Here is a 6,215-nt window from a genome sequence, read left to right as displayed (position 1 = left end):
AGACTACCAGTAAAACTAATCACAATCAGTAATAGTCTATACAGAAAGTTACCATCACCAACAGGCTGTTTTCAGAAAAGTCCTCTATAAATTGGGCTAAGCTATTGTTCACATGTACGTACCTGCATAAGCTTTGGTCCTTTGCACTGAAATGTGGCAGGACAGTGAAATGTGCCTCACACAAATTTGACTGTCCCCTTCCCAATTCAGGGTGAATAACAGCTTCAGCATCATTTGCTCACAGTTCACATTCTGTTTGGTAGGCTAGCTGATGAAACTCGCATTTTAGCACTTACTTGGTGTAGTACGCTTTTCCCTCACAGGATATTTCCTCATCTTGGTTGCATTTACCACAAGAGCAAACAGTACGGGGGTGGAAATCACATTTCCCATCAGCCCATTCATGTTCATCTTTGCAGTGATGACCCCCTAAACTCCTCATATGCCTTGCATAGTCATCTGGACTCTTGCACTGCTGCAAACAGCAGAAGTGGTTCAACCCTGCACCCTGGATAAATGCGTCAGACAAACAGCCACAGGTTTTGCTGTGGCGCTTACATGCACACTTGGCTGATTCAACAGCAGGGAATGTATCTTTCCATTTAGTAATTTGTCCAGCTGAAAAGACCTTTTGCTTAGCTAAGTCTTTCAAATTGTTCAGATGAGCCCTTCCAACATGACCCCCGCACTTGAATACCCTCCTGGGCTCACCTCCAAAAACTTTCTCTACAGACTTCTGGGAACTGGAATCACCATCCTGCCATACCACCACAACATTACAACCTTCACTTTTAGCCTGATGGTAGCACTCATCTGCGAGAATACTTTCCATTGATTTGGCAGTCCCCAAAAACAAATCATCATTCTCTGAATTTCCACGCATGCACTTGTGGCCGAACCATAGTAAACCCCCAGTTAGGTAATTCTTTATGATGAAGGAGCCATTTTTGCTAAAATGGCCTCTCGTGTGCCACACTCCATCAGAGGTAACGACTGCGCGTTGCAAACTTCCTAAGACATTGCTGTCAATCCTTTTCATTTGCGCCTTTTCCTCATCACACATTTCTGTCAAGATGTCATGAATGTGGGGATATACCAATTTGACAACCTCGAAAAACCGATTCTTGGATATGGCTTGGATGCCAAGACACTGATTCAGAGTTCTATGGAACTTTACAAACCCATGTCCTGAGACAATAAATGCTACAGCTAGGGCTAGTCCAACAACAGTTCTCCTTGATGCTTCAACCATAGATGACCCTTGAAAAGAGACACTTCTCAACTGGCACCCACTACAAGCAAATGTGATGTTGATGGTTCCACCAAGGCCTACTGTCTCAACTCTAGAGGGTATCAGCTGACCTAAAAGTTGTAGTAGAGAGGTATTCTTAGAAATATTTGAAGTGAAGCACTAATTTATTGTTGCCTTGATGAAACAAGCGAGAATTTAGCCAGCTAAGTTATCAAAATGAAGGAAAATGTTGATAGGTCAATGTCGGGACATTTATTTCAAGACACAATAATTGATTTCAAGCATTTTTTTTTTACGTACAACAAGGATAGGAAGTTTGCGAAACTGCCTCAAACGTGTTCTGAGAAATGACCTCAAATTCGAATGATTGTATGACACCTACAATACCAAAATATTATTCACCTTCTGGCCTGAATGAACTCAAAGCTACACTACAAAAAATTAAAACGGCAACAGTTCAACAATTCATGAAACATACCATTGCAATCGGGTGTAGAGCAACAGAGGTTTTGTTTATGTCCTCAATCAGATGGATTATCTGCGAAGATTCACAAACACAAAGTTGTCGCTCCACTTTCAATGGATTCTGCAAAGGTTCCTCGCGAACCATTTTCCGCCGTTTTGGGGATGGATCTGGCTCGAAGTCTGCATCCTTGTTATCTGTCTCGTTACCCGAAGACTCTGATGACTTATCTAAGCAGAAATCCATTTTTCTTTTAGCCAGCGTCTCTTTGACTTTTGTTGACGTGTGATACATCGTTTTGCCTGGAGAAATATATTTCACCGCATCGTGATGGTCGTATGATGTTACTTCTGTTGTCCATTGCGCTGGAAGCGAAAAATCTATTCGAGATCCAGTTCCAAGACCTCTTGCTTCAGCCCCTTTCTTTCCTCTATCCTGATACAATTTCTTTTTCTCTGATTTCGAAAGTTTCTTCTTTTTATCTTGCAATGCCATTGTAAACAAAGGTGTCTTACAATTTGATCGATTATGCGCACTTCGCTAGTGGAAGTCAATCTCAAATGTCACGCCCCCCAAAATAACTCGTCCTTAGCAACCGACAAGCAAAGTAATTCCGGGGGTAGTGTTTGGGTTCAAAACAAAGACAAATCTAGCAACTGAGACCCAAGAGGAGGGTAAAACATTGTTCAAGATGGCGGCCAAACATTAAACTACGATCTCTTGCTACAAAATTGACTTCAGCGAGCCTTTTTGGGCGTTTTTTGACAAAAAGTGGACTGAAGACAGGTTATCCATATTTTTAAGAACGTTTTTCTTCAAAAGTATAGCACCTATAACGATGAAATTTGGCCATTTTGTTCAACTCCTTGTAATAAACGATCGCTTGGTTGCAAACTAAGTTGTGATGAAAATTCCTCGACTACCGTCAATTTTGGGTAAAAATTGGAAATTTCACGATAATTTTTTAAATATCACCTCTTTTGTGTTTTGCAAGCTCGTGATTATTCAGAGTGTTAATGTTTGTAGGATTCTCAAAAAAAGGGAAAGAATTTTTATCTCACGTCCACAAAAAATTAGATTTTTTAAATTTATAGGCCCCAGGGGGCAAGGCAATAAGTTAATAACTAACAGGAACAGGGCCACAACTATATTGGCATAAAAAAGTCAAGTACCAATTCTAGTCACTGACAAGTATTCAAATTTATTAGCTGAAATTCTAAGATAGTATCCCATTTTAAAGTAGATTCCAAAATACTTAAAATTACCCAGTGCAACTACCTTAATGATGATGGTCACAGCAGTGAAGGCTTGGCCAAATGTACAAAAGAAACAAGTGAAGCTGAGAAAGTTTTACAGTTGGTGTGAGAAACTTTTGGGGGCCACGAATAAAAATGATCTCATTCCTTGTGGAAAAATTTCATTCCTACTCATGTTCCCTAACGTACATCCAGCCAAACCTTGAATGTTTGTCACCATCATTATCAATAGTCATCAGCTATGGCTTGAATACAAGCATTTATGGTTTGTATGTAAAACTTCCTTAAAAAGCCTACATTAAGTAGACAATGTAAGTAATAATGTAATAATAATAATACATTAATTATCCTCCCCCCTTTAGGAGAGGAATAAGCAAGTTTTACACCTACAGTTCGCAGAATGCAGCTCAGAAGTTACCCATATTTATTCCATTGATTAAGCCCCTAACCTCAAATTAGTGCCACCTCGAATAAGTGCCCATCCTGTTGGGAGGAAAATTTAATAAGCGCCCAGCCTTGAAAAAGTGCCCACCCCCGCCTGCAACTCCCCCCTCCCCCCTCCAATCTGCTCAATCTGCAGCCTAACATATCCCTTAACATGAACGGGTAAGTTCCTGAGTCTATTGGCCAGACTTCAACAGTAGATGGCATCTTCATCTTCCTCTTCTTCTGTCCTGCTTTTCTTTGGTTGCTCGGGTTGCAATAGTCTATCTGCTAAGCTTGTTGCAGTTTTTAGTAAAGCCATATCTACATCACTGTCCTTTGCCTTCCTTGCATTTGAGGCCCAAGGTCTTTTGGTGTTGATTTCCCTTTCTGTTTTGAACTCCCGTTTGGCTGACCATCATTAGCAGCAGCAGAAGAAGACGGAGAATCAGCAGCTGGAGAAACAGACGTTTCAGATTGCACGTCATCCTCACTTAATGTTTCCTCATATTCAAGCGAGTCCTGGACATTGTTTGCACTTTCTGCTTTTTCACCATGATTTGCATCATCTTACCTTTCATCCCGACTCTGCACATTTGTGACAGTGGATGGTCGTTGGTTGATGTGGTTTGACAACCAATCCAAATTACTGAACTCTGCTGGAGAGGGGACAGCATCATGCCCAGAACCAGATGGAACAGACTTTTTTTTCTCGAGTATCGCCCATACGCGGTTCGGACATTCTTCTATTTTTTTTCTGCTTCAGACGCGTCGTCTCTCCTATTGCTTTCCAGATATTCATTCTTATAAACTTATTCTTATAGTCCGTAGAAAATTTGTTGTAAATTGCAGGATATTTTTGCACTTCTTCCATAAAGAGCGACGTGTTTAACTCAGTGTTTTCTGCCGCCATTTTGAAATGGAGCATGTGGGCTAGGAAATTTGGGATAGGAGTGATGACTTCTGGGATAGCCTTCGATCGTCCCAATCGTCTCAGTCGCCTGAGAGCGTTTCCATATGATCCCTTCAAAATTGACACGATCGTCCGGATAGAACTCAACTCTATCCAAGCAATCGAGGTCGTATCAGTCGTTCGGGTTGTATGTGAACATCTGGGTAGCGTTTCCATATGATCGTCCTGATCGTCTGAACATTTTTTGAGACGACTGGGACGATCCGGACGATCATATGGAAACCAGGCTTTAGGTTATCAAATTTACAAGTTGTTCATCACAATCAGCATCTTATGTGTGGATATTAAAATACATTGCTGCTCATATGCAAGTCAGTAATTGTAAATTACTAATTTAAAAATCCAAATATGGTAATTTACAAAAACAAGAGACAAATTCCAGACAAAAAAAGTACAAAAAACGTCAAAACTCTTCATATGGGATGCACGTTAACCAACCCCTACACACAAGCTTTTAAGGACTGAAAACTACTACACTCAACACTTCAAAATGCAAACTTACCCTGAAACATGTCCGCTTCACTTGGAAATCCTTGCTTTTTTAGCCAGTTATGAACTTCATCAGTCAACCACTGGTAGACTTTGGTTGCATCATCCTATTTGGGCAGTTATGAAAGACACAAGAAAACATTAGGCACTAAATGGCTATAAACGTTTGAAATAAATAATGAGATAAGTAAAACGAACTTCACTGAACCGTTTACAAGCTGTGACTGAAAATAGCGTGAAATAACAAAAGTGTTTCCAAAAAGACCCTAGTCTTTCATTTACGCAAAGGATTTTCAATTCACAAATGCCAGCTGAACGGTGAAATGGCCATCATAACTTTAACCCCCTGCTGCACTAAATCACTCAAAAGTATAATTTTATCATGATGAACTGAAAAGTATTACCTTTTGATAGTCCATGGGCCCGACCAAATTTTCTTACCACTTCAGGGGAGAAAGAGTGACATGTATCAGTTTAAAGACTAACTTAAGTTGTTTAAAATTTTTGATGATAGCAATTTTTAACGGGCAGCTTTATTATATTTTTTGGAAATTAAAAAGATGGAAAATAGCCCTTTATGAAAACCAGACCTTACAGAGAAAATAAAGTGTCAGAGAAGAAACGATAAACATTGAACCTTCTAAAACAAAGAAAGAGATGAGATATGTTTTCTTTTATTCGTTGCTATCAATAAAGAATAAAAACAACGTAAAAAAATTGTTTTATAGCGCTTTTACCTTCAGCTGCCTTTGTAATGCATTATGGGTAATCCAAGATGGCGGACAATCTCTCAGGTAAATGGTTGGTCAGGATTTCGATGCACAATATAACAATTTACAATATTATAATAATTGTCTTTGAAATACAGTTAGACAAAATTAAACAATGTTTGCGGGGGTGTTCGGTAAAAAGTATGCAAAAACTAATTACCAGCCTTCGAGATGTGAACTAGACTTCAAAACTATAGTTATCATGCATCAGTTAATTCCACCTGCGTCCAGCTCCCCCCTCCCCCCCCGGGACTGACCCCGGTGCATTGGCATTTTTTTTGCCTTGGATGGCAAATTCCCAGGGATAGGGACTTTTGAGATGTCAAATTCCCCGGGGTGGGGACAAAAAAAGAGAGCAAATGCCCCGTCTTCAGTCAACACTAACATTTTTCATTGATCGCCCAGTCGAATAGTTCCATTTTAAGCATTTTAATGTGCGATTTTTTGTTTGAATTAACGTCTTCCTTTGTAATAGCGCTAGAATTCTAATGATTCTAACGACGACACAACGACATGCACCAGTTTATGGTTTTAGTGTTGATATCAAATTATTGACATTAAATTAATAGAACGCTGTAAAGTTATATGT

At 39.6% G+C, this 6,215-nt stretch overlaps 2 pseudogenes; both read right to left on the bottom strand.

Moving 5' to 3' along the window:
• The window catches only part of LOC140930723 (uncharacterized), a 3,202-nt pseudogene extending 982 nt beyond the window's left edge, over nt 1-2,220 (bottom strand).
• A 918-nt stretch (nt 2,221-3,138) lies between these two features.
• LOC140931966 (uncharacterized) lies at nt 3,139-4,307 on the bottom strand (annotated as a pseudogene).
• Nucleotides 4,308-6,215: the final 1,908 nt, after the last annotated feature.

Source organism: Porites lutea, chromosome 3 (assembly GCF_958299795.1).
Source record: "Porites lutea chromosome 3, jaPorLute2.1, whole genome shotgun sequence".
Classification (NCBI taxonomy): domain Eukaryota; kingdom Metazoa; phylum Cnidaria; class Anthozoa; order Scleractinia; family Poritidae; genus Porites; species Porites lutea.
This window is presented reverse-complemented; position numbering and strand designations above follow the sequence as displayed.